Source organism: Agelaius phoeniceus, chromosome 13 (assembly GCF_051311805.1).
Source record: "Agelaius phoeniceus isolate bAgePho1 chromosome 13, bAgePho1.hap1, whole genome shotgun sequence".
Taxonomy (NCBI): Eukaryota; Metazoa; Chordata; class Aves; order Passeriformes; family Icteridae; genus Agelaius; species Agelaius phoeniceus.
Window position 1 is genome coordinate 4,748,446 of NC_135277.1, and position 14,490 is coordinate 4,762,935.

Here is a 14,490-nt window from a genome sequence, read left to right on the forward strand (position 1 = left end):
CCCAACCAAAAATAATTCCAGGGAGAAGTTTGCCCCCTCCGGTGTTGCCCAGCCCTGGATTTGAAAACTTTGGCCCAACTTGTGGCAATAGCTACAACTTTGCTCCGCAGGGGTCAGAGGTGAGGGCTATTTTAACCCTAAAAGCCTGCGAGTGACCAAGGTTGCGGCTGGGCTCGCAGCACTAATAGCCATAATTACCTCCTCCCCTTCCAGGGACATTCCTCGCAGCAGCAGTGTTAGACGCCGAATTGAAGAAAATCCTGGAGTTGAACATATCTTCGGGGGTAAATAACAGCAATATGAAGGAATTTCAGAGCTCTCCCTTTCGCTTGGGGGGATTGAAGCTTTTTTCCTTTTTTTTTTTTTTTCCCTCCCCTCTTTTTTTCCTTTTTTCTTCCTTCCCCCCCCCTCCCCCCCCGCCTTGCCAGCATTCCCAAGGCGCTGGGTCTTTGTCTTAGAAGGAATGGAGTGTCTGAATGGTGTGAAAGGGACAGAGAGGGTTGCTTCAAATCGATTTTACTTGTCCTCTCTGTCTTTTCGGATCAACGCCCTTCAATGGACACATAGGTGCTCTTTCAACCAAAAACTTGTGCAACATTTTCTGCCTGTATTGGTGCTAAATACAATAAATGCTGGGCAGATTTTTTTTTTCTTTCTTTCCAAAGCAGAAAGCACCCTAATTAAATTGTTTTATATGGACAGTCAAGACAGACCAATTAAGTATGCATTAGTATAAAGATATATTCGAGAGATAAGCGCTCTATAGGAGCCCTGTCTAGGCAAGGTGTGGAAAGTGTCCTCTCGAAGAGAGGCTGTGAGCAGGGTTTCATATGGATTTTTCCCCTCCATTGCCTCCTATACTCGAGTAACGAGCTGAATAAGTTAGAGAAAAGCCATTAGTGAAAGTGGTTTCTAAACAAAGTTAACAGGTGGATGTAGCTGGTTTTACATTTGAATAACAGTCGCACATCTGTAATACACAGCCCTGGATTTATGCAGCGCCTGTGCAGGCAATGTCCATTTGCAGAGATAAACGCCTCCGACCTAGAGCTGAGGTGCAAAGGCACACGCACGGGGATAAAATAAATATCTGGGCACCTCTGTGGGCTGCAGGGCATGGTGTGAGTGAGCACACAGAGGCGATGCAGAGATCACTGGGTGGCCATTGTGTGGAGGCACCCAGCCTGCATCAGACAGGCACCCACGCAGCAGGCACTGCTGCCTCGGACATCTCGGCGGGCACAGCCACTCCTGGGGTGATTGCAAGGGGAGGCATTGGCTTTCCTAGGAGCGAAAGAGCAGATCAGGATAAAGCACACGCACACACACACGCGAACTTCTCCTGCTGCCCATTTTATCACTCTGGGAAAGCTCTCGTTATGGTTAACCACAGGAAACGGGCTTTAAAGCTCTTCTCCATTTCCATTATTATTATTATTATTATTATTTTCCTTCACTGCAGCTTTTCCACGTCGTTCAAAAAAAACAACCACCCCAAACCAAAAAACCCCAGACAAACAAACAAACCAACCAAGCACTGAGCCCCCAGGAGCCCTGCCTCAGCCTGCTCCTGGGGCAGGCAGAGCCGCGGGATGCGATGAGGAGGAGGAGGGAGGCGGGCTGGAAGTTGCTGGGGCACCCTCCATCCCTGGGCACACCGTTGGCACGGGCTGAGGCTGAGCTGTGCCCGAGGGTGCTGCAGGGTGGGTGCGAGCAGGGAATCGCCCTCTCGGTGCCGTGACACCGCAGCGCAGAGAGCGGCCGGGGTTTTCCTGCAGGGGAACAGGGGGAACAGGGGTGCAGGGGTGCAGAGCAGCGCTCTGGCCGCTCTGATCCCCGTTTTCCAGCAGCGCCCTGCGTGTGTCAGCCCATGCCAGGGATGTGGGAGACGGGGATGAATAAGCCATTCCTCGCTTAGGTGCTTTAATGGCACGGTAAACAGGTTAGAAACAGGCGGTTTTAAAGACTCGGTTTTTCTTTATTGGTCACCTTCGAGGATAAATCATAACAGACGGTATGGGGGGCAAAGAATTCATCTAAAGGAGATCTCAGCAAGTCACTACCCGGACAATAGTCCACCTCCTGTTGGGTTGCGTATTGATCAGGAGAGGAGCTGAGGATGTCGCCACACTAAATATTTACTGATCACACACAAATAGCCGCGACTTGAACGATTTTCTCCTGTGAGGAGAGCAGAGAGAGAAGGGTAAATCATTTTATTAGTGTGTATAAAGCAAAGAGCACACTCTGGCTTGGAGTGTTTTAAAATGTGTCTTCAGCTGGATGAAAAGAGTTAGGGAAATCGATATGGAGTGATTAGACGAACCAGTCGTGTCAAAGAGAGAGGCTGTGAATTTCATGGATTTGGTTATACCGGGAGGGGGAAAATATACCGAGAGATTAAAGGGAGGAACCCATTGTAGCAGAGCCAATGAAAAAATAATATCTAATCAGAGCCGGCAAAGGTAGGGACGGGATAAGACCCACATTTCTAAAGAATCGCATCAGCTGGAGAGGGATCAGGGACACAGATGAAAGAGGCAAACGGGGGGAGAGCTGGAGAGTAGGAGCCTAGAAATGCTACAGAGCAAATCCAGGAGAGGCAGAGAAAAGTCGCCTCTGTGGAGCAAAGCTGAGATACCACGAAAATGGGGACAAAAGGCTCAGGAGCGAGGGAGAAGGGCTGGAGTGATCGGGCGCCTGCCTTGGAGGTGAAGTTGAGGGGTGCCCAGCCCGTGTAGCCACCAGGCAGAGAGGGCTCTGACAGCACATCCAGCTCCCATCCGAGGGGTTTAAATCCTTCTCCTACAAGTTTGTCCTCCCCTCTCCTTTCCGCCCCCCTCCCTCCCCACAAGCAAATGTGGTGAGTAAAATGGATTTTAGCGTTTAACCACCTCATTTTATCCACGTAATGACAAGGCTCGTAATATGTAATCTACAGATTACTGCCATTCGAGGGTGACCACAAGTGGCACAGAAAAAAAATTAAAAAAAATAAAAAAAATTCAGCATTTCTGCAAATGACAAAATGGCTAAAACCAGCCCTTGCTTTAAGTATTGAAGTTGGGGAGTTGCTGCTGCAGGATTTTATCGGTTGTAGGGAGCAATTTAGCCGTGGCTCAGGTACAGCCCTGGGGTGTTTCGGTGGATTAAAGAAAACTTTGCTGGAGACAAGCAAATATCTGAGTGCCAAAGGGCAGAAAGCTGGGACTAGGGCAGGGCTCTGCCATGCGACATTGAAATGCGTTCTGGGGGGATGCTCGGGATTATGGTTATTATTTTTTTGCCTCGAATCCGTGTTGTTTGGCCCGTGTTCACGTGCTACCTTCTCTCCGCGTATTTTTCTTCAGCAGAAAATAGGATGCGACTGCAGAGAACTAAGTCAAAGCAGCGAGAGAAAGTTTGTACCGCACTTTAAATGATGCTGATTGCTGGGAGGGAGGAAAGGCATCTCAAGCTAGGAACCGAGGAGTAAAACTGATGTGAAAACAGCTTTTCACTTCTCCTCCAAGTGCTAATTTTGCTACTGTAAACAAACACTGAAGTTAGAAACAGCTGCAAATAGCCTGCCGGGCACCCAGGGCTCAGGGACCGGAGGGGGTTGACTTTTGTTCATCTCCCGGGCTGAATTTTCCCCCAGCTTTGCTTTTTTTTAACCCCGAAATCAGGGGCTGATGCTGATTTCAGCTGTGCAGAAGGGACAGAAAGTTAGGCACACTAAGAGCGTTTCAGGCGAGCCTATGGAGCGCAGGCAGCTCGGCTGGATCTCTAATGCAACAGGAAACCTCGGGACAGACCCAGCCTAATTAACAGTTTTCCATAGCTGAAGCGATTTTTAAGAATCCCAGTGGATTAGCCCAATATGTTCAGGTGTGAGGCTACGAGGGCCTATAACTCCTTTCACTATAATCTTATAACCTCCTTACCTAATTCCTTAGATTGCAGATAGGAAGAGTCTGACCCTGGAGGTCGTAAAGAGCTGGGTTTCATTAACCCTTCCCTGCCCGGCGCCGCTCCAAGGTTAACTGCGCGGGGCTGTGTGCTCGGGGGAGCGAGGGAGGGCGGCCAGGAGAAAGGGATTTGCAAGAGGGGTCGATCCGCCGGGAGGGCAAAGCTTAAAATGATTTCTGCTCCCTTCATTCCCTCCCTTCAGCCAAAGGAAATATGGAAATAGGGAACTTTTGTCTTTCCTATGCATCCGGAGATGTATAAATGTACGGATGTTTGTGAGGCAATTCATCCCCTTCACGCCATTTCAATATTGTTTAATATTTTAAATTATTTTTTTTTTCCCCTAAACGTGGAGGAAATGAAACATTCTGGAACCATCAGCAAAAAGCAAACCAATCTCCATCTTTAGGACCAGCACCAATCTCTTGAGCTTCTTGTCCACAGTAGAGCTGTAATCTTTAAAGAAAAAAAAAAAAATCAAGAGAAGCTTCTCAGACTGTATTTGCCTGGGAACACACCTGGTTTATATTTTAATAGGTAGTTACATTGTATTGATTCAGGGTACATCATTGATGTTGAAAGTTAATAACTCTCAAATTATATCTATCTGCCTACATACATAATTGCATACACAGTGTAACACTGGAGGAATTTGCATTTTGCAGCACATTCTTTGTTCTTAAATCTTTTAACACACTGAGTTGTTCCTTTGAAGAAAATGTTATTGAACCACATGTTTAAGGAAAAGATGCTTCTAAACTATATGTTTAAGCAATGAAATTGTTGAGTGAAATACAGATTTCTTTGTATCTCACACAAACCTTGCCACACGCCAGTCTTAACCTACACATCGAACTGCCTTTTTTCCTTTTTTTTTTTTTTCCCTCCCAGTTAGAAGGCAGAAATATGTGAACTGCTGAGAGAGGTGGGTACTTTTTGGTAAGTATGTTTAGATATGATCTTCAGATACATTTATTGTACTTTCAAATTCTTGGGATGCTAATTGAGCTAGCAAACAATATCCCAGCTGAATGTCTCAGCTTCTTCCCTATTTAACAGGCTTTAATGTAGAAGTATATTGTAGCCATCCTTCTACTAAACAATGTAGCTGAGGAGTCAGCAAAAAATGAAAAAAACATGTTAAAACCAAATTATAATTGCTGCCTTATATCTGACTCTTCTTCCTTTTCGCAGTCCTAATGAACTCTTTAAAGTTTTATTTATTTATTTTTTTATTTCTGAGTGACAGATCAAAAATAATTAGCAGAATCACAAGCAGCCGGGAAGCTTGAAATAATGTGTCTAAATATTTCATATTGCTACTTATAATACCAGCCCTTCAGCTGTAAAAAGGAACCATTCCCTATTTATTCTGTGGTGGTTTATAAATACAGAAGGATAGATTCTTTTTTTTTTCCCAGGGCCTGTCTCAACGATGCCATAAATAGAGATTGAGCTATCAGGAGGGAAAAAAAAAAAAAAAGAGAAAGAATAAAATAAAAGCAAAACCCTGGACAGGAATAGAGACAGACAGATAAATGTATAACTGCATCTGAACAATGTTACGTAGCACATTAGGAGTTGGTAAAAAAAAAATAAATCTATCGCATATTTATAACCTCATAATTAAAATACATTCTTATCTCTCTCCTCTGAAAGGTTGCAGCTTTCTTGGAAGTATTTTGAGTGCATATTTTAAACTCCATGTCTCGAACTGAATTAAGATGAGCTGTTTTGCCCAAGAGTAAAACCTTTGTTTACAATTTAATATTTAACTTTCAGCTGCCTACCCATCGCCATATCATTTTCTTTAGATTTCACCTCCTTACATTTGCAGGCTCTATTTAAAATGATGTTAGCTCATATCAAATCCTAATTTTTTAACATAAGAAATGAGTTGATTTAATCCAAAACAACCCCCCTGGTCTGATTGAGGTAAATTGGATGAGAATCTTTCACCTTCAAAGGGTTAAAGCTAAACCGAAAACTTTAAAGCAAAGAGATACCAGCAAAGAGTGAAAAATGGTACATCTGCTCTCTCTTGACAAGCTTGCATTATATCACATGTAAGGAAGCCCAAATTTTTGAATCTAAGACCAGTTTTAGTTTTTAATAGGAAATAATTACATGGAACTTTATTTCCAGAGAGAATGTCCCTTCCAGCTACAGTGTTTTGCTTTGATCTAAGTATTAACTGGTAATAAAATAACCATATTTTGGATCCTAAGCATATTGATGCTTAGAGGAATGTTATGCTTTCAATCAAATTTTAACTTTAGATTATCCGAAGGTATTCATTCTTCTTTTGTCAGAAACCAATTTGCTCTCTTACTCCTACAGCTACTCACATGTGGTTTGGTACACTTTGTTATTTTATAGTGGAATTTGCACTATTGAGGTGGAAAACTTTTAGGTGGAATGAGATCATGTTCCAGCCTGGCAAGTTGGGCTGTTTCTCATCCAGGTCCCCAGCCCAGCCCTTCTTTACACTTGTTGTGCGCCACCATCGCTCTCCTCCGAGGGCGACCACCGCGACAGGATTTCCTTTTAAATATTCAGATTTTTTCATTTATTAATTTATTTTTTTTTAAAACCTGGAGAATCAATCATTTGGACCCATCCTGAACAATTAACCTCCCCTTTATATTAGAGCCCCAAGTGCAGTACTTCATAAAGACATGAAAAGGACATCCCAGTCAGCAGGACCCGAGCCCAGGCTTGTCACAGAGTATAAAAGGAGAGAGAAGGGGAGTTTTTATCTCTTTGCCCCGCCAATTCTTAATAGTTCTAACTTTCAGTGTGACAATAAAACAGTTTTGATAACATAGCTCATGGGTTTCTCTGCCACATAAAGTTTTCTTAATAATAAAAAAGAAGAAACTTTATCCCTGCTAAATTAAAATAGGGCAGATGTTGGATATGGTTCATATTAGCCAGCCTTTCACCCCTTTGCCCCTGGCACTAAAGTTCTGACTTTTTCTTTCTACTATGTCTGTTTCTAACTGAAAGGTATTATTCCTGCCCTGGCTCTCTTCTTCTATTTATTTTTTCAGTGTCTAAAATTAAACCTATTCATTTAGTAATATACATTCTATTTCACATTGCTAAACCTGGCCAGAGAGGGGAAACGCTTTCCAAAAAAGTGATGCACCACTGACCTTAAAAGAAAACATGAGGCAGGGAAAGCTGTTCTTAAAAGGTTTATTTCTAGAGAATTTTGTAGCTCTGTTGACATTATAGGGATAATAGCTGTATTGCAATGGGCTTTCAAGGCCCAAGAGGTTTATGTTTTCTTCTGACCGTAAGTCTAATAAAATTTTAAAGGTGCACAAAGTCTCATCACTTTAGATATTTAAAACTAGTTTGAAAAATCTCTTGGGAAACATAAATTACGGTGGATAGCCCCACTGAGAAAGCAAGGGATAGACAAAAAAATACCCTGAGTCCAAACCCAAATAAACCCCCCCAGTTTTTTTCATGCTAGCTCTATGAAAATCCTGGCTATTAAACTCCCAAGGATAGTACAGCTATTTTCTGCAGGGCTCTGCAGATAGAATTTATTGTCCATTTGGAATGATCAAGTTTAGGCTAATAAAAGGCCCTCTGTAAGCAGAAATGCCCAAGTTGATGTTTGGCAGAGTTTTCAATGGTGGAGTTTATACAGGACGGGGGCTCTGCACTATTTGAAATGACTCCTATCCCAGCAGCTGAAGATGATCTGACACACAAGCAAACCTTAGCAGGCAGTGACTGAGGGTTAATCGGCGCTGCTTTCTGAGCTGGCTGCTTGAAAACAGGAAAAAGTGAAAGCTGCTTTCTCCAGCCCTTCCCTATGCTAAGGTGCTGCTAACTTTTATGATTTTTCCCCCCTTCCTCTTTTACTATCTGTCTTTGTGCCTGAGGGCCAGTGAAAGAACACTGCAGATTCTAGATTGCTTTCAGAGTTTCCCTTTGCTGATGATGGATTACCATGTCAATTTAAACGGCATAGGATTAATTTGTTTCAATGATTTCTCTTTAGGCTGAATGCCAGTCCTTTTTTCTATCTCTCTCCTTGCTCTTCAGAAAAAATAATAACAACAATAATAATAATAAATCCTTAAACCCCCCCCAAACACTTTTGAGATCCCATGTTAAAAAGACAATAATAGAAATAGACAAGTTAGGTGTAATGTTGCAACACAGTTGTAGGTTTGAGTGTTTTTATCTCGTTCTAAGGGGCTGCAGCATACAGTCAGTCACATTAAAATGAAATTGGATCCAACGTTTATTCAATAAATACTTGTCTTGTAGGTAATCCAGAACAGAGTGCTTTTGACACATAAGGACTTAATTTGTCTTGGATAACAAGTTATTAATATGGCACATTTAAACTTGCCACCTACAATAAGGTCATTTAGATCTATAATACGACTCACGAGAGAACTTCATAAAGCCAGAAACAAAGTTTGAGACTGCCTCTGAGGCGCGGAGCAGACGCACGGCTCACGGTTTGCTCTTTTCAGAAGAAAGTTCAGAGCAAGTAGGAGCCACCCAAACCCAAATGGTGTGCATCTGCTCCTCTTTGAAAGGCAAAACGTAAATGGAGTTAGGAGGGGAGAGAAAAAAAAAAAAAAAAAAAAAAGAGGAACCCAAACACACATTTTTGAATGAGTAAGCTTTAAAGCTGTGCTGCGTCTGCTCGCAAACTCATCGCAGCTTTGAAAGTGAAAAAACAACATTTGGTTCAGAGTGGAAATTCGCCTGCATTTGCACCCTACCTCTTCCATGTGCTTCGCAATTTACTCGCTTTTAATAATAAGTGAGGAAGTTGGAACATAATCCACCCATAAATGTTATTGCTGTAATTTGACTGCTCTGTGTTTGTTCATGCATTAGTTGTATATGTAAAGCGAAGTGGGGATGGATGGTGGGGATCCCCATGCAGCACGAACAAACAGAGCTCTTTGGGATTTCAACACCCAAACATCCTGCAATTGTTTTCAGTTCTAGTTTCAGACCTGTCTAACCCTGTGGTGCCTGCAAGAGGTGCATCAGGAGGGGAATATTGTGGGAATGCTGCTCGGGACATGTTTGGTGAGTGGCAATTCGGTCTCCATGCTGTGTCCCTGAGCTTTGTTATTCTGCTTTTCTGTACTAAGCTCTTGGTTGCTCTTGCCCTGGCAGATTCTGTCTCTTTAAGTAACTAAATCTCATTTTTAAGCTATTCCTGGGAAAAGGATGTTACACATGAGTAGAAAAATGCAGGCAAGAAAGGCTAATTGAATGAAAAGAGAGAATTAGGTTAAAAATAGAGTACAATCTAGTATCACATTTTCACTAGTGTAACCTGAAATGAAGGTGTCTCCAAGTCCCCAGTGATGCCAGAGTGTTTAGATGTTGGGCACAGATGGAGACACCTATTGAAATGTGTCTGAAGAAGATTAATAGGACTTGTCAGTGTTGGGAAAGCACTGCTTTGCTGTAAATTTCTACTAGCACAAGATGAATTACCGATGAATGCTCAGTTATCAACCCCATCACTATCATTGGACACTAAATCAAATTGAGCAGTTATCTGCAATCAGAAAATTTCTTTTAAAAGTAGGCATACACCTTTAGGCTTAAACTCTTTAATAAGACAATATCCTCGATGGTATGTGTGTGTTCACAAAGAGATATGATTAAAAGTTTCTATACAAAAAGCCTCTGCTCAGAAATGAACTCCAAGTTCAGTGTGAAATCAGGGCTGTCAAACAATAGAAGATACTCAGAAAATGCTGGTTATATAATACAGAGTTCTGATGGGGGTCTGATCCAAAATGGATTTTCATGTGTGTCATTAGATTTTGGATCCATCCCTGTTTATGAGAGGTTTTTTACAATCCCTGCTCTCCCCTTATTTATGGTCATGATAAACACACCCCTTCTCTCTACCTTAAAGACTGAGCATCCAAATCATACATTAATGCAAAACAGCCATCATGACTCAGGATATATGTATAATAATATTACCACCCCCTAACATATTTAGGAAATAACAACTTAATATAATGAACTATGTGATGAAAGAGTCAATGAATAATATTTTAGCTGAGAATATTTCTTTCTCTCCTTTATGAAAGGGGAAACTGTCACAAGCAAAACTACCACAAGCATTTATCAGCCCACTCCTGAAGAATATTACCTGCATTTGCCATCTGATGCTGCTGATGATAATGATATTAAATAAGCATTACATACTTTTAGTTTCTAGGATTTCTTTCCCTCTTCCCCAGACACTGCATACTTTATCCAAGGAGATTTATCATGGTGTGTTTTCCAAAGTCAATTTTTCCCTTTTTTTAGAGACAAGGGCAGTCATTTGTGTTTAGGGAGGGAGACAGGTACAGAGCCTTTATCTGATCTGCGTCCCCAGCCACCAGCACCTTCCTAATCGACGGCAGATCCCCACTCTGGAGGATCTGGCCCTGTCTGGGTTACTTCTTAGCCAAGGAATGTTTCCTTCCCTTCATCTCCTCATGTCTCACCTGTGATGCATGTTGCTTTTTGAGCAGGGAATAACACGCTGTTTACCACACAGCCCACTTTCAAAGCCTTTGTGCATTTCTCATCTCCAGCCAAAGCTTATTATTTACCACCCTAAAAATCCACCAGGGCAAGGGATAGCAGAAGTTATTTTCCTCGTTTTTACACCCCAATTTTCACACAGCAAATGCCCTGCATTAGGAGCAGATCCCACTCAGATGGAAGTTATTAACTTTCAGCAGAACAGGGCGATTTCAGCCAGCCACAGCCTGTGCCCTTCGAACACGGTCGCTTTGCAGCATCCCCATGTTTATTTTTTTTCTTTGGAGGGCATGATTCTTTAAACATATTTGTTTTACACAGAGCAGCAGTTGAATCCTAACTTTTTTTTTTCCCCCCACAAACACGTAAAGAGAATATTAATAGGGAATATTAACAGAGGTGAGTGCAGCATGACGCTAGTTAGGTTGTAGTAGCTGAGAAATATGAACTAGTGAACATAATCCATAAACTCCATTTGGTTACTATAATACTCCAATCTGTATTTATTACAAGCCCACTCTGATGCTTATACAACTGCAATTGCTAGATTTATACACTCTAATGATTTCACAATAGGAAAAACCTGTGTCTTTATCTTTCTTTTCCTGTCCAAAATAACCCCTTCCACATATACTTCAGGCTTCTCCGGACCTTGTCTGGGTTTAATCACAGGCTTTGGGACAAAATGTGCATTATTAAGAAGTATAAATATTTTCAGAAGCAATCAAAGGGTTGAAAGATTGATTCGGCATGTAGATTGGATTTAATTCGAAGCAGCTTTGTTCTAATGAGGACTACTGGGATACAAAGACGGCAGCCGCTTATGGCCACCAGTTGGGAACTTCCACTCGCTGCAGCAACCTGTCAAGAATTCCAAGGAACTGCCAGGTATTGAGCAGAGAAGTGCTGGGGAGGACGCTGGTCTATTGTTTGCAGCCTCCTTCTGAGGCTGGGTTACAATTTCCTAAGTCCCTATTTTACCAAAATGACAATTCAGCTTCTTGCTGCCCACAGGGATAAATCCTGCAGTCCCTCGCTCGGGGGAAAACCCTGTGGACTTTGTGGGTGGCTTTGCCTTGAGGGAAAGGTGGCAAAGCTTGGCTGAGCCTCAACTCCAGCCAAGTTTGGGAGCTGTGTGGCCATTTGTCCTGCTCCCAGACCTGGTTGTTTTCGCAGTGATTTGTTCCATTCCGTTTTGCTATCTGCACTTCTAGATGTGATGGGACCTTTTTGCATGGGGAGGTGTTTATCCCTAGGGAGAATGACAGCTCTGTGAGGGCTTGGAAGCTCCTGTCCTTGTTGAGTGACCCAGCAGAACTGCCTGCAACGTCCAACATGGGATGATGCTGAACCAAAGGGACCCTTGACTGCTTTCCCCTCAGACTTAGAAATCCCCAACAGCAAGATGTGAGTGTGGCCCTGGGGGGTGTCACGTCACAGGTACTTGGTTTCCTAAATGCCGAGCGTACAGTCAGAATCACAGGACATACAGGATCAAACACGGACCAGTTTCTCTCACCCCTTAGCCCCCCCTTGCCTACTTTTGTCCATAAAAGCAATAGAAAGAGAGAAAGCTTGAATTTTCTGAACTGTTTCACCCATCCACAGCTGGAATTCCAAAGCGAAATGAAAATGCCTTTAAAATCAACCCTACATGGGAGCCTGAGAGAACAAGTTTTCCTTTGTTGTAGGGTATAGTATTATTTGCTGTAGGTTTTTGATATACATTCTAAATTAGGCCTGCAAAGGAATGCTTCATCTTTAATTCATCACTCTCAGCTGAAAGAGATTAGCAATGTCTAGCACGCACCCTTCGTATGGTGCTGACCTCATCAAGTATGGCCTGAAATTAATTAGCCTCATTCATTCCAAATGGAAAAGGATAATGGAGCTGCATTTTAGAGATGACCATCACAAATTGTATGCAGCATATTTAAAATCTTTCCCCCCTCGCTCCCCTCCCCATTTAAAAAAAAAAAACTATGTAGATTAAAATTCTTTCCAGAACTTGCAATATGTCGGAGTTATCGAGGCATTAGGAGCAGAAACCATTCCGTTTTTATTTGTGGAACTGGGAGCCACATTTTGTATGTGTGGTTGTAAAAGCAGCAAGCCCGTCTTAATGGCAGAACACCTGGAATTAATTTGATATTTCCAGGTGCTCTGGCAAACTGGGACATCAAGCACTTGATGTTTAAACATTCTTCCACTGGCTTGCTTAAATCAATATGAAAGTGGTGTCCCTTTGTCATTCATACATGCAAAGTGCTAGCACAAACTCCAGCTTGGCTTCAGAGTCCTACATCACTCATAATCTAATTAGAAATCAGAGCAGAGCTGAAGCAGCATTCTTTGTGGATTCTTGGGCAGCAAATAGGGATACTTGTCTTTTGTTTCCCTCCTCGATTGCATCGTTCACAAGCTTTCACACCACATCTCTAAAGGTGGTTAGGTGCCTCAAGATGTTGACAGGCATGAAGGACAAGATTATTTAGGTGCCTAACCCGGGTGATTTCAAATGGAATTAAGCAACTGGATGTTACTGGGCTGGGAGGGGGGATGGTGGTGGTGTGGGGATGGGGGGGTGAAAAAAAAAAAAGCGGCCAGTGCATATTAAAAGCTCTAATTTGTTGTCCTAAACTCTAGCAATGTGGGTGATGTTTTTGCAGGGTAAAATTGCCTGCAGGGTACGTTTGCTGAAGCCTGTTAATTCCTCCTGAGGTCAGTGGGTACCGGGTGCTGGGCAGCACAGCCTCTCCTGGCCGGGCACGGTGGGCTCCGGCTGCTTCCCAAGAGACAGGGACAGCAGTGAAGAACGTGGGATTTCCCACAGGAATTTTGGAAGATGCCCATGTCTAAGACAATGGTGAGGATTGGGCCAAAATCCAGATGCAGCCTTGATTCCTTCATCCAAGTGACCCTGTGCTGACCCACGGCTGCTGATGGATCGCAGCGACGTGGACCTTCCTCCCTCCCTCCTCGCTGCCCTGCATCAGATCACCAGGAGGACCTGAGAGTACTGTGAGTAAGAGACACATTTTTTTTCTCACACAAACAATTCATTGCAAAACTTCAGATTTTGAAATGACAAGGTCAAAAAGGCTCATATCTGCAATGCTGGGGCTTGGGGAACATTCCTGCAGTTCTTATACCCAGGGCTGGAAACACAGGGAAAACATTTTGTGATATGCACTATAATCACCTCATACCCAGAAAAATGGAGAATTAATTATTTCTCTTTTCACACAAACAAACATTTATCTTCCAAAGACTCCATTCATTAAGAACTGCCATTGAATCCAAGATTGAACCTATTGTTATTAATCCTAAATGAATTCAAGTTTGTCTACCATGAACAAAGCTGCTCGCCATCTGATAATCCAAATTTGCTCAGGAAAAAAGAATGAGCAAATGTTAGAAGCAGCAGGTGAAATCATACCATAGTTATTAAGCTTTCTTTCAGGGGAAGCACAGGATAGATTAAATTGTTATGTTAGGCCATGTTGTGAGTCCACGTCAATTTTGTCTGAGATCTTATCTTAGCTCAGAACTGTTTCCTCCTAAATTAAACAATGTTGAAGACATGAGAAGCATATTGACCCAAAGATTCAAAACTTTGGATTCAGCAGACTTCTGATCTTTTGTCCACAGAGTATCAAGTTGTAAAGCTGTGGAATATTAAATAATCATGATTATCTTCAACTTGCCCAAGTTCATTTGTCATGCTGGGATGCTGGCACAGATTCTCCTTGCTGGTTTTTTTTTCAGAACCAGGCATTGATTTTGCCTGCTAGCTTGGTATCATTTGCCACTGACCTTATAGACCGTGGTCCTATCCTAATATTAAGTCTCATGCACCAACTGTGGGCTGTAATTCCATATCTGGTGCTCTTCACCTCTCTTTTGCAAACACCTTTGTCCAATAAAGCAGCAAACAAAAATCTTACAATCAAAACAACTACATTATGCTGGTACTTCGATCAGCTATTA

General features: G+C 42.5%; 2 long non-coding RNA genes across 3 annotated transcripts in view; one reads left to right on the plus strand and one right to left on the minus strand.

Annotated features, from left to right (window-relative positions):
- The window catches only part of LOC129126395 (uncharacterized), a 60,472-nt gene that overhangs the window by 5,477 nt on the left and 40,505 nt on the right, over nucleotides 1–14,490 (plus strand). The window contains exons 3-7 of one of the 2 annotated variants that reach the window (XR_008535065.2): nucleotides 22–119; nucleotides 214–284; nucleotides 8,938–9,027; nucleotides 11,219–11,388; nucleotides 13,170–13,521. This is a non-coding gene — a long non-coding RNA (uncharacterized LOC129126395). The other variant, XR_013184211.1, reaches the window with a different exon arrangement.
- Nucleotides 3,867–14,490, minus strand: part of LOC143695189 (uncharacterized) — a 161,426-nt gene continuing 150,802 nt past the window's right edge. The window contains exon 4 of the long non-coding RNA XR_013184212.1: nucleotides 3,867–4,407. This is a non-coding gene — a long non-coding RNA (uncharacterized LOC143695189). The remainder of the gene's footprint in view (nucleotides 4,408–14,490) is intronic.